Source organism: Podarcis cretensis, assembly GCF_951804945.1.
Source record: "Podarcis cretensis genome assembly, chromosome: 12".
Classification (NCBI taxonomy): domain Eukaryota; kingdom Metazoa; phylum Chordata; class Lepidosauria; order Squamata; family Lacertidae; genus Podarcis; species Podarcis cretensis.
The window spans coordinates 53,286,679-53,312,111 of NC_137181.1; positions in this window are offsets into that span (position 1 = coordinate 53,286,679).

Consider the following 25,433-nt stretch of genomic DNA (forward strand, 5'->3'; position numbering starts at 1 on the left):
ACCCTCAACAAATTAACCGGCAGAGAAATGCTTTTTTGAAAAAATCCCTAAGCCCCGGGGTCACAACTTCATCAAAATTCTGACTTTCGGCAATTGTCTCAAAAATGGTGCCAAAAGGTTGCTAAAGCTCCCCTGAAAGGTTTGGCGGTCGAAAGAGAAGGCTTTTTATCACAGGAAAAGAAAATAGGCCCTCGACAACTTAACCGGCAGAAAAATATTTATTTAAAAAAATCCCTAAGCCCCGGGGTCACAATTTCATCAAAACTCTGACTTTCGGCAATTGACTCAAAAATGGTGCCAAACGGTTGCTAAAGCTCCCCTGAAAGGTTTGGCGGTCGAAAGAGAAGGCTTTTTATCACAGGAAAAGAAATCAGCCCTCAACAACTTAACCGGCAGAGAAATAGTTTTTTGAAAAAATCCCTAAGCCCCGGGGTCACAATTTCATCAAAACTCTGACTTTCGGCAATTGACTCAGAAATGGTGCCAAACGGTTGCAAATGCTCCCCTGAAAGGTTTGGCGGTCGAAAGAGAAGGCTTTTTATCACAGGAAAAGAAATCAGCCCTCGAAAACTTAACCGGCAGAAAAATATTTTTTTGAAAAAATCCCTATGCCCCGGAGCCACAATTTCATCAAAAATCTGACTTTCGGCAATTGACTCAGAAATGGTGCCAAACGGTTGCAAATGCTCCTCTGAAAGGTTTGGCGGTCGAAAGAGAAGGCTTTTTATCACAGGAAAAGAAATCAGCCCTCGACAACTTAACCGGCAGAGAAATAGTTTTTTGAAAAAATCCCTAAGCCCCGGGGTCACAATTTCATCAAAACTCTGACTTTCGGCAATTGACTCAGAAATGGTGCCAAACGGTTTTAAATGCTCCCCTGAAAGGTTTGGCGGTCGAAAGAGAAGGCTTTTTATCACAGAAAAAGAAATCAGCCCTCGACAACTTAACCGGCAGAAAAATATTATTTTAAAAAAATCCCTAAGCCCCGGGGTCACAATTTCATCAAAACTCTGACTTTCGGCAATTGACTCAGAAATGGTGCCAAACGGTTGCAAATGCTCCCCTGAAAGGTTTGGCGGTCGAAAGAGAAGGCTTTTTATCACAGAAAAAGAAATCAGCCCTCGACAACTTAACCGGCAGAGAAATAGTTTTTTGAAAAAATCCCTATTCCCCGGAGTTACAACTTCATCAAAAATCTGACTTTCGGCAATTGACTCAGAAATGGTGCCAAACGGTTTTAAATGCTCCCCTGAAAGGTTTGGCGGTCGAAAGAGAAGGCTTTTTATCACAGGAAAAGAAATCAGCCCTCGAAAACTTAACCAGCAGAAAAAGATATTTTTGCAAAAATCCCTAAGCCCCGGGGTCACAATTTCATCAAAACTCTGACTTTCGGCAATTGACTCAGAAATGGTGCCAAACGGTTGCAAATGCTCCCCTGAAAGGTTTGGCGGTCGAAAGAGAAGGCTTTTTATCACAGAAAAAGAAATCAGCCCTCGACAACTTATCCGGCAGAGAAATAGTTTTTTGAAAAAATCCCTAAGCCCCGGGGTCACAATTTCATCAAATCTCTGACTTTCGGCAATTGACTCAGAAATGGTGCCAAACGGTTTTAAATGCTCCCCTGAAAGGTTTGGCGTTAGAAAGAGAAGGCTTTTTATCACAGAAAAAGAAATCAGCCCTCGACAACTTAACCGGCAGAAAAATATTTTTTTTAAAAAATCCCTAAGCCCCGGGGTCACAATTTCATCAAAACTCTGACTTTCGGCAATTGACTCAGAAATGGTGCCAAACGGTTGCAAATGCTCCCCTGAAATGTTTGGCGGTCGAAACAGGAGGTTTTTTATCACAGGAAAAGAAATCAGCCCTCGACAACTTATTCGGCAGAGAAATAGTTTTTTGAAAAAATCCCTATTCCCCGGAGTTACAACTTCATCAAAAATCTGACTTTCGGCAGTTGACTCAGAAATGGTGCCAAACGGTTTTAAATGCTCCCCTGAAAGGTTTGGCGGTCGAAACAGGAGGTTTTTTATCACAGGAAAAGAAATCAGCCCTCGACAACTTATTCGGCAGAAAAAGATATTTTTGAAAAAAATCCCTAAGCCCCAGGGTCACAATTTCATCAAATTTCTGACTTTCGGCAATTGATTCAAAAATGGTGCGAAACGGTTGCAAATGCTCCCCTGTAAGGTTTGGCGTTAGAAAGAGAAGGCTTTTCATCACAGGATAAGAAATCAACCCTCAACAAATTAACCGGCAGAGAAATGCTTTTTTGAAAAAATCCCTAAGCCCCGGGGTCACAATTTCATCAAAACTCTGACTTTCGGCAGTTGACTCAGAAATGGTGCCAAACGGTTTTAAATGCTCCCCTGAAAGGTTTGGCGGTCGAAAGAGAAGGCTTTTTATCACAGAAAAAGAAATCAGTCCTCGACAACTTAACCGGCAGAGAAATAGTTTTTTGAGAAAATCCCTATGCCCCGGAGCCACAATTTCATCAAAAATCTGACTTTCGGCAATTGACTCAGAAATGGTGCCAAACGGTTTTAAATGCTCCCCTGAAAGGTTTGCCGGTCGAAACAGGAGGTTTTTTATCACAGGAAAAGAAATCAGCCCTCGACAACTTATTCGGCAGAAAAAGATATTTTTGAAAAAATTCCCTAACCCCCGGGGTCACAATTTCATCAAATTTCTGACTTTCGGCAATTGATTCAAAAATGGTGCGAAACGGTTGCAAATGCTCCCCTGTAAGGTTTGGCGTTAGAAAGAGAAGGCTTTTTATCACAGGATAAGAAATCAACCCTCAACAAATTAACCGGCAGAGAAATGCTTTTTTGAAAAAATCCCTAAGCCCCGGGGTCACAACTTCATCAAAATTCTGACTTTCGGCAATTGTCTCAAAAATGGTGCCAAAAGGTTGCTAAAGCTCCCCTGAAAGGTTTGGCGGTCGAAAGAGAAGGCTTTTTATCACAGGAAAAGAAAATAGGCCCTCGACAACTTAACCGGCAGAAAAATATTTATTTAAAAAAATCCCTAAGCCCCGGGGTCACAATTTCATCAAAACTCTGACTTTCGGCAATTGACTCAAAAATGGTGCCAAACGGTTGCTAAAGCTCCCCTGAAAGGTTTGGCGGTCGAAAGAGAAGGCTTTTTATCACAGGAAAAGAAATCAGCCCTCAACAACTTAACCGGCAGAGAAATAGTTTTTTGAAAAAATCCCTAAGCCCCGGGGTCACAATTTCATCAAAACTCTGACTTTCGGCAATTGACTCAGAAATGGTGCCAAACGGTTGCAAATGCTCCCCTGAAAGGTTTGGCGGTCGAAAGAGAAGGCTTTTTATCACAGGAAAAGAAATCAGCCCTCGAAAACTTAACCGGCAGAAAAATATTTTTTTGAAAAAATCCCTATGCCCCGGAGCCACAATTTCATCAAAAATCTGACTTTCGGCAATTGACTCAGAAATGGTGCCAAACGGTTGCAAATGCTCCTCTGAAAGGTTTGGCGGTCGAAAGAGAAGGCTTTTTATCACAGGAAAAGAAATCAGCCCTCGACAACTTAACCGGCAGAGAAATAGTTTTTTGAAAAAATCCCTAAGCCCCGGGGTCACAATTTCATCAAAACTCTGACTTTCGGCAATTGACTCAGAAATGGTGCCAAACGGTTTTAAATGCTCCCCTGAAAGGTTTGGCGGTCGAAAGAGAAGGCTTTTTATCACAGAAAAAGAAAACAGCCCTCGACAACTTAACCGGCAGAGAAATAGTTTTTTGAAAAAATCCCTAAGCCCCGGGGTCACAATTTCATCAAATCTCTGACTTTCGGCAATTGACTCAGAAATGGTGCCAAACGGTTTTAAATGCTCCCCTGAAAGGTTTGGCGGTCGAAAGAGAAGGCTTTTTATCACAGAAAAAGAAATCAGCCCTCGACAACTTAACCGGCAGAAAAATATTTTTTTAAAAAAATCCCTAAGCCCCGGGGTCACAACTTCATCAAAACTCTGACTTTCGGCAATTGACTCAAAAATGGTGCCAAACGGTTGCTAAAGCTCCCCTGAAAGGTTTGGCGGTCGAAAGAGAAGGCTTTTTATCACAGGAAAAGAAATCAGCCCTCGACAACTTAACCGGCAGAGAAATAGTTTTTTGAAAAAATCCCTAAGCCCCGGGGTCACAATTTCATCAAAACTCTGACTTTCGGCAATTGACTCAGAAATGGTGCCAAACGGTTGCAAATGCTCCCCTGAAAGGTTTGGCGGTCGAAAGAGAAGGCTTTTTATCACAGGAAAAGAAATCAGCCCTCAACAACTTAACCGGCAGAAAAATATTTTTTTGAAAAAATCCCTATGCCCCGGAGCCACAATTTCATCAAAACTCTGACTTTCGGCAATTGACTCAGAAATGGTGCCAAACGGTTGCAAATGCTCCCCTGAAAGGTTTGGCGGTCGAAAGAGAAGGCTTTTTATCACAGGAAAAGAAATCAGCCCGCGACAACTTAACCGGCAGAGAAATAGTTTTTTGAAAAAATCCCTAAGCCCCGGGGTCACAATTTCATCAAAACTCTGACTTTCGGCAATTGACTCAGAAATGGTGCCAAACGGTTGCAAATGCTCCCCTGAAAGGTTTGGCGGTCGAAAGAGAAGGCTTTTTATCACAGGAAAAGAAATCAGCCCTCGAAAACTTAACCGGCAGAAAAATATTTTTTTGAAAAAATCCCTATGCCCCGGAGCCACAATTTCATCAAAAATCTGACTTTCGGCAATTGACTCAGAAATGGTGCCAAACGGTTTTAAATGCTCCCCTGAAAGGTTTGCCGGTCGAAACAGGAGGTTTTTTATCACAGGAAAAGAAATCAGCCCTCGACAACTTATTCGGCAGAAAAAGATATTTTTGAAAAAATTCCCTAACCCCCGGGGTCACAATTTCATCAAATCTCTGACTTTCGGCAATTGACTCAGAAATGGTGCCAAACGGTTTTAAATGCTCCTCTGAAAGGTTTGGCTGTCGAAAGAGAAGGCTTTTATCACAGAAAAAGAAATCAGCCCTCGACAACTTAACCGGCAGAAAAATATTTTTTTAAAAAAATCCCTAAGCCCCGGGGTCACAACTTCATCAAAACTCTGACTTTCGGCAATTGACTCAAAAATGGTGCCAAACGGTTTTAAATGCTCCTCTGAAAGGTTTGGCGGTCAAAAGAGAAGGCTTTTTATCACAGGAAAAGAAATCAGCCCTTGAAAACTTTACCGGCAGAGAAATAGTTTTTTGAAAAAATCCCTAAGCCCCGGGGTCACAATTTCATCAAAAATCTGACTTTTGGTAATTCACTAAAAAATGGTGCCAAACGGTTGCAAATGCTCCCCTAAAAAGTTAGGCCGTCGAAACAAAAGGCTTTTTATCACAGGACTGAAAATCCTTAACCGGCAGGAAAAGATTTTTTTGAAAAAAATCCCTAAGCCACGGGCTCACAATTTCAACAAAAATCAGACTTTCAGGAATTGACTCAAAAATGGTGCCAAACGGTTGCAAATGCTCCCCTGAGAAGTTTGGCGGTCAAAAGAGAAGGCTTTTTATCACAGGAAAAGAAATCAGCCCGCGACAACGTAACTGGCAAAAAAAGATTTTTTTAAAAAAATCCCTAAACCCCGGGGTCACAATTTCATCAAAAATCTGACTTTCGGCAATTCACTTAAAAGTGGTGCCAAACGGTTGCAAATTCTCCCCTGAAAAGTTTCGCGGTCGAAACAGAAGGCTTTTTATCACAGGACAGGAAATCCTTAAGCGGCAGAAAAAGATTTTTTTGAAAAAATCCCTAAGCTCCGGGCTCACAATTTCAACAAAAATCAGACTTTCAGGAATTGACTCAAAAATGGTGCCAAACGGTTGAAAATGCTCCCCTGAAAAGTTTCGCGGTCGAAACAGAAGGCTTTTTATCACAGGACAGGAAATCCTTAAGCGGCAGAAAAAGATTTTTTTGAAAAAATCCCTAAGCCCCGGGGTCACAATTTCAGGAAAAATCTGACTTTCGGCAATTCACTCAAAAATGGTGCCAAACGGTTGCAAATGCTCCCCTGAAAAGTTTGGCGGTCAAAACAGAAGGCTTTTTATCACAGGACAGAAAATCCTTAAGCGGCAGAAAAAGATTTTTTTGAAAAAATCCCTAAGCCCCGGGGTCACAATTTCATCAAAAATCTGACTATCGGCCATTCACTCAAAAATGGTGCCTACTGAAGAAAGTAGGAAACACCACTGGGCCGGTAAGATATAATCTAAGTCAAATCCCTTATTTTGACTACTGGCTCCTCCCACAGCTCCTGACTCACGACAGTGTGTTGCCCATCGCTCAGTTCTGACTAAAGGATTTTATGCAGCCACTGCTGGCGGGGACATTTTGGGACCCAAAATATCCAACGCCACTAAATTCTGCTGTACTTTTTAACATAATAGTGTAAACAGGGATCAACATACAAACACTGAGAAGCCATTCCCCCCGCCCCACTACTTTATATGGAAACAACTGGAAAAACCTCTGTGATTGAGGCGAACAACATGGCGCCATTTTGTACAACGAACACTTCCGAGGTCATTCTTACTACTACTTTAGCACTACTTTAGCACTACTTTAGCACTACTTTAGCACTCTACTACTCTACTACTTTACTACCACTTTACTACTGCTTTACTACAGGTTTACTACTACTTTACTACTGCTTTACTAATACTTTACTACTGCTTCACTACAGGTTTACTACTACTTTACTACTGCTTTACTACTACTTTACTACTACTTTACTACTCTACTACTCTACCACTTTACTACCACTTTACTACTGCTTTACTACAGGTCTACTGCTTTACTACCACTTTACTACTGCTTTACTACAGGTTTACTACTGCTTTACTACCGCTTTACTACCACTTTACTACTACTTTACTATCATTTTACTACTACCTTAATATCCTTTTACTACTACTTTAAAGCTATTTTACTACTATTCCACCGCTTTACTATTGGACCATTTTACTACTCTTTACTACTATCTTACTACTACTATCTTACTGCTGTTTCACTACTGCCTTATTACCATTTTACTACTATTTTACTACTGCATTACTACTACTACTTTACTACTGTAAAGTAGTAAAGTATCCCTAAGCCCCGGAGTCACAATTTCATCAAAAATCTGACTTTCGGCAGTTGACTCAGAAATGGTGCCAAACGGTTTTAAATGCTCCCCTGAAAGGTTTGGCGGTCAAAACAGGAGGTTTTTTATCACTTGAAAAGAAATCAGCCCTCGACAACTTATTCGGCAGAAAAAGATATTTTTGAAAAAAATCCCTAAGCCCCGGGGTCACAATTTCAGCAAAAATCAGACTTTCGGCAATTGACTCAAAAATGGAGGAAACGGTTGCAAATGCTCCCCTGAAAGGTTTGGCGGTCGAAACAGAAGATATTTTATCACAGGAAAGGAAATCCTTAACCGGCAGGAAAAGATTTTTTTGAAAAAATCCCTAAGCCCCGGGGTCACAATTTTATCAAAACTCTGACTTTCGGCAATTGACTCAGAAATGGTGCCAAACGATTGCTAATGCTCCCCTGAAAGGTTTGGCGGTCGAAAGAGAAGGCTTTTTATCACAGGATAAGAAATCAACCCTCAACAAATTAACCGGCAGAGAAATGTTTTTTTGAAAAAATCCCTAAGCCCCGGGGTCACAATTTCATCAAATTTCTGACTTTCGGCAATTGATTCAAAAATGGTGCCAAACGAATGCAAATGCTCCCCTGAAAGGTTTGGCGGTCGAAAGAGAAGGCTTTTTATCACAGGAAAAGAAATCAGCCCTCGACAACTTAACTGTCAGAAAAACATCTTTTTGAAATATCCCTAAGCCCAGGGGTCACAATATCATCAAAAATCTGACTTCTGGTAATTCACTAAAAAATGGTGCCAAACGGATGCAAATGCTCCCCTGAAAAGTTAGGCCGTCGAAACAAAAGGCTTTTTATCACAGGATAGAAAATCATTAACCGGCAGGAAAAGATTTTTTTGAAAAAATCCCTAAGCCCTGGGGTCACAATTTCAGCAAACATCTGACTTTCGGCAATTGACTCAAAAATGGTGCCAAACGGTTGAAAATGCTCCCCTGAGATGTTTGGCGGTCGAAACAGAAGGCTTTTTATCATAGGAAAAGAAATCAGCTCGCGACAACGTAACTGGCAGAAAAAGATTTTTTTTAAAAAATCCCTAAACCCCGGGGTCACAATTTCATCAAAAATCTGAATTTCGGCAATTCACTTAAAAGTGGTGCCAAACGGTTGAAAATGCTCCCCTGAAAAGTTTCGCGGTCGAAACAGAAGGCTTTTTATCACAGGACAGGAAATCCTTAAGCGGCAGAAAAAGATTTTTTTTGAAAAAATCCCTAAGCCCCGGGGTCACAATTTCATCAAAACTCTGACTTTCGGCAATTGACTCAGAAATGGTGCCAAACGGTTGCAAATGCTCCCCTGAAATGTTTGGCGGTCGAAACAGGAGGTTTTTTATCACAGGAAAAGAAATCAGCCCTCGACAACTTATTCGGCAGAGAAATAGTTTTTTGAAAAAATCCCTATTCCCCGGAGTTACAACTTCATCAAAAATCTGACTTTCGGCAGTTGACTCAGAAATGGTGCCAAACGGTTTTAAATGCTCCCCTGAAAGGTTTGGCGGTCGAAACAGGAGGTTTTTTATCACAGGAAAAGAAATCAGCCCTCGACAACTTATTCGGCAGAAAAAGATATTTTTGAAAAAAATCCCTAAGCCCCAGGGTCACAATTTCATCAAATTTCTGACTTTCGGCAGTTGACTCAGAAATGGTGCCAAACGGTTTTAAATGCTCCCCTGAAAGGTTTGGCGGTCGAAAGAGAAGGCTTTTTATCACAGAAAAAGAAATCAGTCCTCGACAACTTAACCGGCAGAGAAATAGTTTTTTGAGAAAATCCCTATGCCCCGGAGCCACAATTTCATCAAAAATCTGACTTTCGGCAATTGACTCAGAAATGGTGCCAAACGGTTTTAAATGCTCCCCTGAAAGGTTTGCCGGTCGAAACAGGAGGTTTTTTATCACAGGAAAAGAAATCAGCCCTCGACAACTTATTCAGCAGAAAAAGATATTTTTGAAAAAATTCCCTAACCCCCGGGGTCACAATTTCATCAAATTTCTGACTTTCGGCAATTGATTCAAAAATGGTGCGAAACGGTTGCAAATGCTCCCCTGTAAGGTTTGGCGTTAGAAAGAGAAGGCTTTTTATCACAGGATAAGAAATCAACCCTCAACAAATTAACCGGCAGAGAAATGCTTTTTTGAAAAAATCCCTAAGCCCCGGGGTCACAACTTCATCAAAATTCTGACTTTCGGCAATTGTCTCAAAAATGGTGCCAAAAGGTTGCTAAAGCTCCCCTGAAAGGTTTGGAGGTCGAAAGAGAAGGCTTTTTATCACAGGAAAAGAAAATAGGCCCTCGACAACTTAACCGGCAGAAAAATATTTATTTAAAAAAATCCCTAAGCCCCGGGGTCACAATTTCATCAAAACTCTGACTTTCGGCAATTGACTCAAAAATGGTGCCAAACGGTTGCTAAAGCTCCCCTGAAAGGTTTGGCGGTCGAAAGAGAAGGCTTTTTATCACAGGAAAAGAAATCAGCCCTCAACAACTTAACCGGCAGAGAAATAGTTTTTTGAAAAAATCCCTAAGCCCCGGGGTCACAATTTCATCAAAACTCTGACTTTCGGCAATTGACTCAGAAATGGTGCCAAACGGTTGCAAATGCTCCCCTGAAAGGTTTGGCGGTCGAAAGAGAAGGCTTTTTATCACAGGAAAAGAAATCAGCCCTCGAAAACTTAACCGGCAGAAAAATATTTTTTTGAAAAAATCCCTATGCCCCGGAGCCACAATTTCATCAAAAATCTGACTTTCGGCAATTGACTCAGAAATGGTGCCAAACGGTTGCAAATGCTCCTCTGAAAGGTTTGGCGGTCGAAAGAGAAGGCTTTTTATCACAGGAAAAGAAATCAGCCCTCGACAACTTAACCGGCAGAGAAATAGTTTTTTGAAAAAATCCCTAAGCCCCGGGGTCACAATTTCATCAAAACTCTGACTTTCGGCAATTGACTCAGAAATGGTGCCAAACGGTTTTAAATGCTCCCCTGAAAGGTTTGGCGGTCGAAAGAGAAGGCTTTTTATCACAGAAAAAGAAATCAGCCCTCGACAACTTAACCGGCAGAGAAATAGTTTTTTGAAAAAATCCCTAAGCCCCGGGGTCACAATTTCATCAAATCTCTGACTTTCGGCAATTGACTCAGAAATGGTGCCAAACGGTTTTAAATGCTCCCCTGAAAGGTTTGGCGGTCGAAAGAGAAGGCTTTTTATCACAGAAAAAGAAATCAGCCCTCGACAACTTAACCGGCAGAAAAATATTTTTTTAAAAAAATCCCTAAGCCCCGGGGTCACAACTTCATCAAAACTCTGACTTTCGGCAATTGACTCAAAAATGGTGCCAAACGGTTGCTAAAGCTCCCCTGAAAGGTTTGGCGGTCGAAAGAGAAGGCTTTTTATCACAGGAAAAGAAATCAGCCCTCGACAACTTAACCGGCAGAGAAATAGTTTTTTGAAAAAATCCCTAAGCCCCGGGGTCACAATTTCATCAAAACTCTGACTTTCGGCAATTGACTCAGAAATGGTGCCAAACGGTTGCAAATGCTCCCCTGAAAGGTTTGGCGGTCGAAAGAGAAGGCTTTTTATCACAGGAAAAGAAATCAGCCCGCGACAACTTAACCGGCAGAGAAATAGTTTTTTGAAAAAATCCCTAAGCCCCGGGGTCACAATTTCATCAAAACTCTGACTTTCGGCAATTGACTCAGAAATGGTGCCAAACGGTTGCAAATGCTCCCCTGAAAGGTTTGGCGGTCGAAAGAGAAGGCTTTTTATCACAGGAAAAGAAATCAGCCCTCGAAAACTTAACCGGCAGAAAAATATTTTTTTGAAAAAATCCCTAAGCCCCGGGGTCACAATTTCAGCAAAAATCTGACTTTCGGCAATTCACTCAAAAATGGTGCCAAACGGTTGCAAATGCTCCCCTGAGAGGTTTGGGGGTCGAAGGAGAAGGCTTTTTATCACAGGAAAAGAAATCAGCCCTCGACAACTTAACCGGCAGAAAAAGATTTTTTTGAATAAATCCCTAAGCCCCGGTGTCAGAGCTGCCCAAGGTCCCAGCTCACAAAGGACCAACGCCAGTTCTTGTTATATACACAAGTCTTTATTAAGGATCGGTTTCGATTTCAAAGCCGTGGCGCGCAGCTCTACGTCTTAACTCTAGACCGCTGAAGCTCCGTCTGAATCTCCTCCCCCCAGGCACCAGTTTAAGACTCTAGCCTTGCTCCACCTCCTCCTCTGCTCTTTCCTCCTCTGGGTCCGCCTGCCCGCTGGGGTGTCGCCCTTTCTGGACTCTTCCGATGCTGAGTCCCCGGATTCTTCCCCAACCCTACGGCGTGCTTTAGGACTTGGCTGTCCCGCGCGCCTGTACATTTGAACTTGGCGCCCGCGCCCAGCCGGCAACCTTCCTCCTGACCGTTTCACTGCTCCTGTCACTGCTTCCCCCCTCGGGGGGGGGGGTAGCTGGACCTGACTTCCCCTCCGTTCCCTCACTCTCCGATGCAGGCGTGGCCAGCTCTGACTCATTTTCTCTCCCTACTGGAGGAGACGCTGGCCCTGATTCATGGGACTCTTCTCCCCCACTCCGCTCTGGTGGGGGAACTGGTCCTGATCTCCCGCTGCTGCTTTGGGAGTCCCCGCTGTCCCCTTGCTTCTGGTGTCTCCCCCCTGGGACCCCCCCTTGCCCTGACCATCGGCGCCCCCCTCTGGGAATCTTCTGAATCGCTGGAGAAGCTCATGGAATCTCTCGGGCCACTGTCATACTCCCCTACGCTGCCCTCAGATTCTTCCCCTTCGCTCTCCGTTTCCTCTCTCCCCTGTGTCTCTGCTCCTGAGCCCCTGACACCCGGAGTCACAATTTCATCAAAAATCTGACTTTCGGCCATTCACTCAAAAATGGTGCCTACTGAAGAAAGTAGGAAACACCACTGGGCTGGTAAGATATAATCTAAGTCAAATCCCTTATTTTGACTACTGGCTCCTCCCACAGCTCCTGACTCACGACAGTGTGTTGCCCATCGCTCAGTTCTGACTAAAGGATTTTATGCAGCCACTGCTGGCGGGGACATTTTGGGATCCAAAATATCCAACGCCACTAAATTCTGGTGTACTTTTTAACATAATAGTGTAAACAGGGATCAACATACAAACACTGAGAAGCCATTCCCCCCGCCCCACTACTTTATATGGAAACAACTGGAAAAACCTCTGTGATTGAGGCGAACAACATGGCGCCATTTTGTACAACGAACACTTCCGAGGTCATTCTTACTACTACTTTAGCACTACTTTAGCACTACTTTAGCACTACTTTACTACTACTTTACTACTCTACTACTCTACTACTTTACTACCACTCTACTACCACTTTACTACTGCTTTACTACAAGTTTACTACTACTTTACTACTATACTACCATTTTACTACTTTACTACTACTTTACTATCATTTTACTACTACCTTACTATCCTTTTACTACTACTTTAAAGCTATTTTACTACTATTCCACCGCTTTACTATTGGACCATTTTACTACTACTTTACTACTTTCTTACTGCTGTTTCACTACTGCCTTACTACCATTTTACTACTATTTTACTACTGCATTACTACTACTACTTTACTACTGTTTTACTACTACATTATTGCTATATTACTACTATTCCACCACTTTACTATTGTTTTACCATTACTTAACTGCTACTTCACTACTGGTTTACTATTGCTTTACTACCACTTTACTACTGCTACTTTGTTACTTATCCTACTATTTATACCCCTATTTATACAGTAGACCTTTCTGAACAGAAAAAGATATTTTTGAAAAAAATCCCTAAGCCCCAGGGTCACAATTTCATCAAACATCTGACTTTCGGCAATTGACTCAAAAATGGTGCCAAACGGTTGAAAATGCTCCCCTGAGATGTTTGGCGGTCGAAACAGAAGGCTTTTTATCATAGGAAAAGAAATCAGCTCGCGACAACGTAACTGGCAGAAAAAGATTTTTTTAAAAAAATCCCTAAACCCCGGGGTCACAATTTCATCAAAAATCTGAATTTCGGCAATTCACTTAAAAGTGGTGCCAAACGGTTGAAAATGCTCCCCTGAAAAGTTTCGCGGTCGAAACAGAAGGCTTTTTATCACAGGACAGGAAATCCTTAAGCGGCAGAAAAAGATTTTTTTTGAAAAAATCCCTAAGCCCCGGGGTCACAATTTCATCAAAACTCTGACTTTCGGCAATTGACTCAGAAATGGTGCCAAACGGTTGCAAATGCTCCCCTGAAATGTTTGGCGGTCGAAACAGGAGGTTTTTTATCACAGGAAAAGAAATCAGCCCTCGACAACTTATTCGGCAGAGAAATAGTTTTTTGAAAAAATCCCTATTCCCCGGAGTTACAACTTCATCAAAAATCTGACTTTCGGCAGTTGACTCAGAAATGGTGCCAAACGGTTTTAAATGCTCCCCTGAAAGGTTTGGCGGTCGAAACAGGAGGTTTTTTATCACAGGAAAAGAAATCAGCCCTCGACAACTTATTCGGCAGAAAAAGATATTTTTGAAAAAAATCCCTAAGCCCCAGGGTCACAATTTCATCAAATTTCTGACTTTCGGCAGTTGACTCAGAAATGGTGCCAAACGGTTTTAAATGCTCCCCTGAAAGGTTTGGCGGTCGAAAGAGAAGGCTTTTTATCACAGAAAAAGAAATCAGTCCTCGACAACTTAACCGGCAGAGAAATAGTTTTTTGAGAAAATCCCTATGCCCCGGAGCCACAATTTCATCAAAAATCTGACTTTCGGCAATTGACTCAGAAATGGTGCCAAACGGTTTTAAATGCTCCCCTGAAAGGTTTGCCGGTCGAAACAGGAGGTTTTTTATCACAGGAAAAGAAATCAGCCCTCGACAACTTATTCGGCAGAAAAAGATATTTTTGAAAAAATTCCCTAACCCCCGGGGTCACAATTTCATCAAATTTCTGACTTTCGGCAATTGATTCAAAAATGGTGCGAAACGGTTGCAAATGCTCCCCTGTAAGGTTTGGCGTTAGAAAGAGAAGGCTTTTTATCACAGGATAAGAAATCAACCCTCAACAAATTAACCGGCAGAGAAATGCTTTTTTGAAAAAATCCCTAAGCCCCGGGGTCACAACTTCATCAAAATTCTGACTTTCGGCAATTGTCTCAAAAATGGTGCCAAAAGGTTGCTAAAGCTCCCCTGAAAGGTTTGGAGGTCGAAAGAGAAGGCTTTTTATCACAGGAAAAGAAAATAGGCCCTCGACAACTTAACCGGCAGAAAAATATTTATTTAAAAAAATCCCTAAGCCCCGGGGTCACAATTTCATCAAAACTCTGACTTTCGGCAATTGACTCAAAAATGGTGCCAAACGGTTGCTAAAGCTCCCCTGAAAGGTTTGGCGGTCGAAAGAGAAGGCTTTTTATCACAGGAAAAGAAATCAGCCCTCAACAACTTAACCGGCAGAGAAATAGTTTTTTGAAAAAATCCCTAAGCCCCGGGGTCACAATTTCATCAAAACTCTGACTTTCGGCAATTGACTCAGAAATGGTGCCAAACGGTTGCAAATGCTCCCCTGAAAGGTTTGGCGGTCGAAAGAGAAGGCTTTTTATCACAGGAAAAGAAATCAGCCCTCGAAAACTTAACCGGCAGAAAAATATTTTTTTGAAAAAATCCCTATGCCCCGGAGCCACAATTTCATCAAAAATCTGACTTTCGGCAATTGACTCAGAAATGGTGCCAAACGGTTGCAAATGCTCCTCTGAAAGGTTTGGCGGTCGAAAGAGAAGGCTTTTTATCACAGGAAAAGAAATCAGCCCTCGACAACTTAACCGGCAGAGAAATAGTTTTTTGAAAAAATCCCTAAGCCCCGGGGTCACAATTTCATCAAAACTCTGACTTTCGGCAATTGACTCAGAAATGGTGCCAAACGGTTTTAAATGCTCCCCTGAAAGGTTTGGCGGTCGAAAGAGAAGGCTTTTTATCACAGAAAAAGAAATCAGCCCTCGACAACTTAACCGGCAGAGAAATAGTTTTTTGAAAAAATCCCTAAGCCCCGGGGTCACAATTTCATCAAATCTCTGACTTTCGGCAATTGACTCAGAAATGGTGCCAAACGGTTTTAAATGCTCCCCTGAAAGGTTTGGCGGTCGAAAGAGAAGGCTTTTTATCACAGAAAAAGAAATCAGCCCTCGACAACTTAACCGGCAGAAAAATATTTTTTTAAAAAAATCCCTAAGCCCCGGGGTCACAACTTCATCAAAACTCTGACTTTCGGCAATTGACTCAAAAATGGTGCCAAACGGTTGCTAAAGCTCCCCTGAAAGGTTTGGCGGTCGAAAGAGAAGGCTTTTTATCACAGGAAAAGAAATCAGCCCTCGACAACTTAACCGGCAGAGAAATAGTTTTTTGAAAAAATCCCTAAGCCCCGGGGTCACAATTTCATCAAAACTCTGACTTTCGGCAATTGACTCAGAAATGGTGCCAAACGGTTGCAAATGCTCCCCTGAAAGGTTTGGCGGTCGAAAGAGAAGGCTTTTTATCACAGGAAAAGAAATCAGCCCGCGACAACTTAACCGGCAGAGAAATAGTTTTTTGAAAAAATCCCTAAGCCCCGGGGTCACAATTTCATCAAAACTCTGACTTTCGGCAATTGACTCAGAAATGGTGCCAAACGGTTGCAAATGCTCCCCTGAAAGGTTTGGCGGTCGAAAGAGAAGGCTTTTTATCACAGGAAAAGAAATCAGCCCTCGAAAACTTAACCGGCAGAAAAATATTTTTTTGAAAAAATCCCTAAGCCCCGGGGTCACAATTTCAGCAAAAATCTGACTTTCGGCAATTCACTCAAAAATGGTGCCAAACGGTTGCAAATGCTCCCCTGAGAGGTTTGGGGGTCGAAGGAGAAGGCTTTTTATCACAGGAAAAGAAATCAGCCCTCGACAACTTAACCGGCAGAAAAAGATTTTTTTGAATAAATCCCTAAGCCCCGGTGTCAGAGCTGCCCAAGGTCCCAGCTCACAAAGGACCAACGCCAGTTCTTGTTATATACACAAGTCTTTATTAAGGATCGGTTTCGATTTCAAAGCCGTGGCGCGCAGCTCTACGTCTTAACTCTAGACCGCTGAAGCTCCGTCTGAATCTCCTCCCCCCAGGCACCAGTTTAAGACTCTAGCCTTGCTCCACCTCCTCCTCTGCTCTTTCCTCCTCTGGGTCCGCCTGCCCGCTGGGGTGTCGCCCTTTCTGGACTCTTCCGATGCTGAGTCCCCGGATTCTTCCCCAACCCTACGGCGTGCTTTAGGACTTGGCTGTCCCGCGCGCCTGTACATTTGAACTTGGCGCCCGCGCCCAGCCGGCAACCTTCCTCCTGACCGTTTCACTGCTCCTGTCACTGCTTCCCCCCTCGGGGGGGGGGGTAGCTGGACCTGACTTCCCCTCCGTTCCCTCACTCTCCGATGCAGGCGTGGCCAGCTCTGACTCATTTTCTCTCCCTACTGGAGGAGACGCTGGCCCTGATTCATGGGACTCTTCTCCCCCACTCCGCTCTGGTGGGGGAACTGGTCCTGATCTCCCGCTGCTGCTTTGGGAGTCCCCGCTGTCCCCTTGCTTCTGGTGTCTCCCCCCTGGGACCCCCCCTTGCCCTGACCATCGGCGCCCCCCTCTGGGAATCTTCTGAATCGCTGGAGAAGCTCATGGAATCTCTCGGGCCACTGTCATACTCCCCTACGCTGCCCTCAGATTCTTCCCCTTCGCTCTCCGTTTCCTCTCTCCCCTGTGTCTCTGCTCCTGAGCCCCTGACACCCGGAGTCACAATTTCATCAAAAATCTGACTTTCGGCCATTCACTCAAAAATGGTGCCTACTGAAGAAAGTAGGAAACACCACTGGGCTGGTAAGATATAATCTAAGTCAAATCCCTTATTTTGACTACTGGCTCCTCCCACAGCTCCTGACTCACGACAGTGTGTTGCCCATCGCTCAGTTCTGACTAAAGGATTTTATGCAGCCACTGCTGGCGGGGACATTTTGGGATCCAAAATATCCAACGCCACTAAATTCTGGTGTACTTTTTAACATAATAGTGTAAACAGGGATCAACATACAAACACTGAGAAGCCATTCCCCCCGCCCCACTACTTTATATGGAAACAACTGGAAAAACCTCTGTGATTGAGGCGAACAACATGGCGCCATTTTGTACAACGAACACTTCCGAGGTCATTCTTACTACTACTTTAGCACTACTTTAGCACTACTTTAGCACTACTTTACTACTACTTTACTACTCTACTACTCTACTACTTTACTACCACTCTACTACCACTTTACTACTGCTTTACTACAAGTTTACTACTACTTTACTACTATACTACCATTTTACTACTTTACTACTACTTTACTATCATTTTACTACTACCTTACTATCCTTTTACTACTACTTTAAAGCTATTTTACTACTATTCCACCGCTTTACTATTGGACCATTTTACTACTACTTTACTACTTTCTTACTGCTGTTTCACTACTGCCTTACTACCATTTTACTACTATTTTACTACTGCATTACTACTACTACTTTACTACTGTTTTACTACTACATTATTGCTATATTACTACTATTCCTCCACTTTACTATTGTTTTACCATTACTTAACTGCTACTTCACTACTGGTTTACTATTGCTTTACTACCACTTTACTACTGCTACTTTGTTACTTATCCTACTATTTATACCCCTATTTATACAGTAGACCTTTCTGAACAGAAAAAGATATTTTTGAAAAAAATCCCTAAGCCCCAGGGTCACAATTTCATCAAATTTCTGACTTTCGGCAATTGATTCAAAAATGGTGCGAAACGGTTGCAAATGCTCCCTTGTAAGGTTTGGCGGTAGAAAGAGAAGGCTTTTTATCACAGGAAAAGAAATCAGCCCTCGACAACTTATCCGGCAGAGAAATAGTTTTTTGAAAAAATCCCTAAGCCCCGGGGTCACAATTTCATCAAATCTCTGACTTTCGGCACTTGACTCAGAAATGGTGCCAAACGGTTTTAAATGCTCCCCTGAAAGGTTTGGCGGTCGAAACATGAGGTTTTTTATCACAGGAAAAGAAATCAGCCCGCAACAACGTAACTGGCAGAAAAAGATTTTTTTAAAAAAATCCCTAAACCCCGGGGTCACAATTTCATCAAAACTCTGACTTTCGGCAATTGACTCAGAAATGGTGCCAAACGGTTGCAAATGCTCCCCTGAAAGGTTTGGCGGTCGAAAGAGAAGGCTTTTTATCACAGGAAAAGAAATCAGCCCTCGAAAACTTAACCGGCAGAAAAATATTTTTTTGAAAAAATCCCTACGCCCCGGAGCCACAATTGCATCAAAACTCTGACTTTCGGCAATTGACTCAGAAATGGTGCCAAACGGTTGCAAATGCCCCCCTGAAAGGTTTGGCGGTCGAAAGAGAAGGCTTTTTATCACAGGAAAAGAAATCAGCCCTCGACAACTTAACCGGCAGAAAAATATTTTTTTGAAAAAATCCCTATGCCCCGGAGTCACAATTTCATCAAAAATCTGACTTTCGGCAGTTGACTCAGAAATGGTGCCAAACGGTTTTAAATGCTCCCCGGAAAGGTTTGGCAGTCGAAACAGGAGGTTTTTTATCACAGGAAAAGAAATCAGCCCTCGACAACTTATTCGGCAGAAAAAGATAGTTTTGAAAAAAATCCCTAAGCCCCGGGGTCACAATTTCATCAAATTTCTGACTTTCGGCAATTGATTCAAAAATGGTGCGAAACGGTTGCAAATGCTCCCCTGTAAGGTTTGGCGGTAGAAAGAGAAGGCTTTTTATCACAGGAAAAGAAATCAGCCCTCGACAACTAAACCGGTAGAGAAATAGTTTTTTGAAAACATCCCTAAGCCCCGGGGTCACAATTTCATCAAATCTCTGACTTTCGGCAATTGACTCAGAAATGGTGCCAAACGGTTGCAAATGCTCCCCTGAAAGGTTTGGCGGTCGAAACAGGAGGTTTTTTATCACAGGAAATGAAATCAGCCCTCGACAACTTATTCGGCAGAAAAAGATATTTTTGAAAAAAATCCCTAAGCCCCGGGGTCACAATTTCATCAAATTTCTGACTTTCGGCAATTGATTCAAAAATGGTGCGAAACGGTTGCAAATGCTCCCCTGTAAGGTTTGGCGTTAGAAAGAGAAGGCTTTTTATCACAGGAAAAGAAATCAGCCCTCGACAACTTAACCAGCAGAAAAAGATATTTTTGCAAAAATCCCTAAGCCCCGGGGTCACAATTTCATCAAAACTCTGACTTTCGGCAATTGACTCAGAAATGGTGCCAAACGGTTGCAAATGCTCCCCTGAAAGGTTTGGCGGTCGAAAGATAAGGCTTTTTATCACAGAAAAAGAAATCAGCCCTCGACAACTTAACCGGCAGAGAAATAGTTTTTTGAAAAAATCCCTAAGCCCCGGGGTCACAATTTCATCAAAACCCTGACTTTCGGCAATTGACTCAGAAATGGTGCCAAACGGTTGCTAATGCTCCCCTGAAAGGTTTGGCTGTCGAAACAGAAGATATTTTATCACAGGAAAGGAAATCAGCCCTCGAAAACTTAACTGTCAGAAAAACATCTTTTTGAAATATCCCTAAGCCCCGGGGTCACAATTTCATCAAAAATCTGACTTTTGGTAATTCACTAAAAAATGGTGCCAAACGGTTGCAAATGCTCCCCTGAAAAGTTAGGCCGTCGAAACAAAAGGCTTTTTATCATAGGAAAAGAAATCAGCCCGCGACAACGTAACTGGCAGAAAAAGATTTTTTTAAAAAAATCCCTAAGCCCCGGGGTCACAATTTCATGAAAAATCTGACTTTCGGCAATTCACTTAAAAGTGGTGCCAAACGGTTGAAAATGCTCCCCTGAAAAGTTTCGCGGTCGAAACAGAAGCCTTTTTATCACAGGACAGGAAATCCTTAAGCGGCAGAAAAAGATTTTTTTGAAAAAATCCCTAAGCTCCGGGCTCACAATTTCAGCAAAAATCAGACTTTCAGGAATTGACTCAAAAATGGTGCCAAACGGTTGAAAATGCTCCCCTGAAAAGTTTCGCGGTCGAAACAGAAGGCTTTTTATCACAGGACAGGAAATCCTTAAGCGGCAGAAAAAGATTTTTTTGAAAAAATCCCTAAGCCCCGGGGTCACAATTTCAGCAAAAATCTGACTTTTGGCAATTCACTCAAAAATGGTGCCAAACGGTTGCAAATGCTCCCCTGAGATGTTTGGGGGTCGAAACAGAAGGCTTTTTATCTCAGGAAAAGAAATCAGCCCTCGACAACTTAACCGGCAGAGAAATAGTTTTTTGAAAAAATCCCTAAGCCCCGGGGTCAGAGCTGCCCAAGGTCCCAGATCACAAAGGACCAACGCCAGTTCTTGTTATATACAAAAGTCTTTATTAAGGATCGGTTTCGATTTCAAAGCCGTGGCGCGCAGCTCTACGTCTTAACTCTAGACCGCTGAAGCTCCGTCTGAATCTCCTCCCCCCAGGCACCAGTTTAAGACTTTAGCCTTGCTCCACCTCCTCCTCTGCTCTTTCCTCCTCTGGGTCCGCCTGCCCGCTGGGGTGTCGCCCTTTCTGGACTCTTCCGATGCTGAGTCCCCGGATTCTTCCCCATCCCTACGGCGTGCTTTAGGACCTGGCTGTCCCGCGCGCCTGTACATTTGAACTTGGCGCCCGCGCCCAGCCGGCAACCTTCCTCCTGACCGTTTCACTGCTCCTGTCACTGCTTCCCCCCTGGGGGGGGGTAGCTGGACCTGACTTCCCCTCCGTTCCCTCACTCTCCGATGCAGGCGTGGCCAGCTCTGACTCATTTTCTCTCCCTACTGGAGGAGACGCTGGCCCTGATTCATGGGACTCTTCTCCCCCACTCCGCTCTGGTGGGGGAACTGGTCCTGATCTCCCGCTGCTGCTTTGGGAGTCCCCGCTGGCCGTTGCTTCTGGTGTCTCCCCCCTGGGACCCCCCTTGCCCTGACCATCGGCGCCCCCCTCTGGGAATCTTCTGAATCGCTGGAGAAGCTCATGGAATCTCTCGGGCCACTGTCATACTCCCCTACGCTGCCCTCAGATTCTTCCCCTTTGCTCTCCGTTTCCTCTCTCCCCTGTGTCTCTGCTCCTGAGCCCCTGACACCCGGAGTCACAATTTCATCAAAAATCTGACTTTCGGCCATTCACTCAAAAATGGTGCCTACTGAAGGAAGTAGGAAACACCACTGGGCCGGTAAGATATAATCTAAGTCAAATCCCTTATTTTGACTACTGGCTCCTCCCACAGCTCCTGACTCACGACAGTGTGTTGCCCATCGCTCAGTTCTGACTAAAGGATTTTATGCAGCCACTGCTGGCGGGGACATTTTGGGACCCAAAATATCCAACGCCACTAAATTCTGGTGTACTTTTTAACATAATAGTGTAAACAGGGATCAACATACAAACACTGAGAAGCCATTCCCCCCGCCCCACTACTTTATATGGAAACAACTGGAAAAACCTCTGTGATTGAGGCTAACAACATGGCGCCTTTTCGTACAACGAACACTTCCGAGGTCATTCTTACTACTACTTTAGCACTACTTTACCACTACTTTACTACTACTTTGCTACTACTTTACTACTCTACTACTCTACCACTTTACTACCACTTTACTACTGCTTTACTACAGGTTTACTACTACTTTACTACTGCTTTACTACCACTTTACTTCTGCTTTACTACAGGTTTACTACTACTTTACTACTGCTTTACTACCATTTTACTACTACTTTACTACAGGTTTACTACTACTTTACTACTGCTTTACTACCATTTTACTACTACTTTACTACTACTTTACTACCATTTTACTACCTCCTTAATATCCTTTTACTACTACTTTAAAGCTATTTTACTACTATTCCACCGCTTTACTATTGGACCATTTTACTACTCTTTACTACTATCTTACTACTACTATCTTACTGCTGTTTCATTACTGCCTTACTACCATTTTACTACTATTTTACTACTGCATTACTACTACTACTTTACTACTGTTTTACTACAACTTTACTGCTATATTACTACTATTCCACCACTTTACTATTGTTTTACCATTACTTAACTGCTACTTCACTACTGGTTTACTATTGCTTTACTACCACTTTACTACTGCTACTTTGTTACTTATCCTACTTTACTATTTATACACCTATTTATACACCTATTTATACAAAAGAGAAGGCTTTTTATCACAGGAAAAGAAATCAGCCCTCGACAACTTAACCGGCAGAAAAATATTTTTTTGAAAAAATTCCCTAACCCCCAGGGTCACAATTTCATCAAATTTCTGACTTTCGGCAATTGATTCAAAAATGGTGCGAAACGGTTGCAAATGCTCCCCTGTAAGGTTTGGCGGTAGAAAGAGAAGGCTTTTTATCACAGGAAAAGAAATCAGCCCTCGAAAACTTAACCAGCAGAAAAAGATATTTTTGCAAAAATCCCTAAGCCCCGGGGTCACAATTTCATCAAATCTCTGACTTTCGGCAATTGACTCAGAAATGGTGCCAAACGGTTTTAAATGCTCCCCTAAAAGGTTTGGCGGTCGAAAGAGAAGGCTTTTTATCACAGAAAAAGAAATCAGCCCTCGACAACTTAACCGGCAGAGAAATAGTTTTTTGAAAAAATCCCTAAGCCCCGGGGTCACAATTTCATCAAATCTCTGACTTTCGGCAATTGACTCAGAAATGGTGCCAAACGGTTTTAAATGCTCCCCTGAAAGGTTTGGCGGTCGAAAGAGAAGGCTTTTTATCACAGAAAAAGAAATCAGCCCTCGACAACTTAACCGGCAGAAAAATATTATTTTAAAAAAATCCCTAAGCCCCGGGGTCACAATTTCATCAAAACTCTGACTTTCGGCAATTGACTCAGAAATGGTGCCAAACGGTTGCAAATGCTCCCCTGAAAGGTTTGGCGGTCGAAAGAGAAGGCTTTTTATCACAGAAAAAGAAATCAGCCCTCGACAACTTAACCGGCAGAGAAATAGTTTTTTGAAAAAATCCCTATTCCCCGGAGTTACAACTTCATCAAAAATCTGACTTTCGGCAGTTGACTCAGAAATGGTGCCAAACGGTTTTAAATGCTCCCCTGAAAGGTTTGGCGGTCGAAAGAGAAGGCTTTTTATCACAGAAAAAGAAATCAGCCCGCGACAACTAAACCGGCAGAGAAATAGTTTTTTGAAAAAATCCCTAAGCCCCGGGGTCACAATTTCATCAAAACTCTGACTTTCGGCAATTGACTCAGAAATGGTGCCAAACGGTTGCAAATGCTCCCCTGTAAGGTTTGGCGGTAGAAAGAGAAGGCTTTTTATCACAGGAAAAGAAATCAGCCCTCGAAAACTTAACCAGCAGAAAAAGATATTTTTGCAAAAATCCCTAAGCCCCGGGGTCACAATTTCATCAAAACTCTGACTTTCGGCAATTGACTCAGAAATGGTGCCAAACGGTTGCAAATGCTCCCCTGAAAGGTTTGGCGGTCGAAAGAGAAGGCTTTTTATCACAGAAAAAGAAATCAGCCCTCGACAACTTATCCGGCAGAGAAATAGTTTTTTGAAAAAATCCCTAAGCCCCGGGGTCACAATTTCATCAAATCTCTGACTTTCGGCAATTGACTCAGAAATGGTGCCAAACGGTTTTAAATGCTCCCCTGAAAGGTTTGGCGTTAGAAAGAGAAGGCTTTTTATCACAGAAAAAGAAATCAGCCCTCGACAACTTATCCGGCAGAGAAATAGTTTTTTGAAAAAATCCCTAAGCCCCGGGGTCACAATTTCATCAAATCTCTGACTTTCGGCAATTGACTCAGAAATGGTGCCAAACGGTTTTAAATGCTCCCCTGAAAGGTTTGGCGTTAGAAAGAGAAGGCTTTTTATCACAGAAAAAGAAATCAGCCCTCGACAACTTAACCGGCAGAAAAATATTTTTTTTAAAAAATCCCTAAGCCCCGGGGTCACAATTTCATCAAAACTCTGACTTTCGGCAATTGACTCAGAAATGGTGCCAAACGGTTGCAAATGCTCCCCTGAAATGTTTGGCGGTCGAAACAGGAGGTTTTTTATCACAGGAAAAGAAATCAGCCCTCGACAACTTATTCGGCAGAGAAATAGTTTTTTGAAAAAATCCCTATTCCCCGGAGTTACAACTTCATCAAAAATCTGACTTTCGGCAGTTGACTCAGAAATGGTGCCAAACGGTTTTAAATGCTCCCCTGAAAGGTTTGGCGGTCGAAACAGGAGGTTTTTTATCACAGGAAAAGAAATCAGCCCTCGACAACTTATTCGGCAGAAAAAGATATTTTTGAAAAAAATCCCTAAGCCCCAGGGTCACAATTTCATCAAATTTCTGACTTTCGGCAATTGATTCAAAAATGGTGCGAAACGGTTGCAAATGCTCCCCTGTAAGGTTTGGCGTTAGAAAGAGAAGGCTTTTCATCACAGGATAAGAAATCAACCCTCAACAAATTAACCGGCAGAGAAATGCTTTTTTGAAAAAATCCCTAAGCCCCGGGGTCACAATTTCATCAAAACTCTGACTTTCGGCAGTTGACTCAGAAATGGTGCCAAACGGTTTTAAATGCTCCCCTGAAAGGTTTGGCGGTCGAAACAGGAGGCTTTTTATCACAGAAAAAGAAATCAGTCCTCGACAACTTAACCGGCAGAGAAATAGTTTTTTGAGAAAATCCCTATGCCCCGGAGCCACAATTTCATCAAAAATCTGACTTTCGGCAATTGACTCAGAAATGGTGCCAAACGGTTTTAAATGCTCCCCTGAAAGGTTTGCCGGTCGAAACAGGAGGTTTTTTATCACAGGAAAAGAAATCAGCCCTCGACAACTTATTCGGCAGAAAAAGATATTTTTGAAAAAATTCCCTAACCCCCCGGGGTCACAATTTCATCAAATTTCTGACTTTCGGCAATTGATTCAAAAATGGTGCGAAACGGTTGCAAATGCTCCCCTGTAAGGTTTGGCGTTAGAAAGAGAAGGCTTTTTATCACAGGATAAGAAATCAACCCTCAACAAATTAACCGGCAGAGAAATGCTTTTTTGAAAAAATCCCTAAGCCCCGGGGTCACAACTTCATCAAAATTCTGACTTTCGGCAATTGTCTCAAAAATGGTGCCAAAAGGTTGCTAAAGCTCCCCTGAAAGGTTTGGCGGTCGAAAGAGAAGGCTTTTTA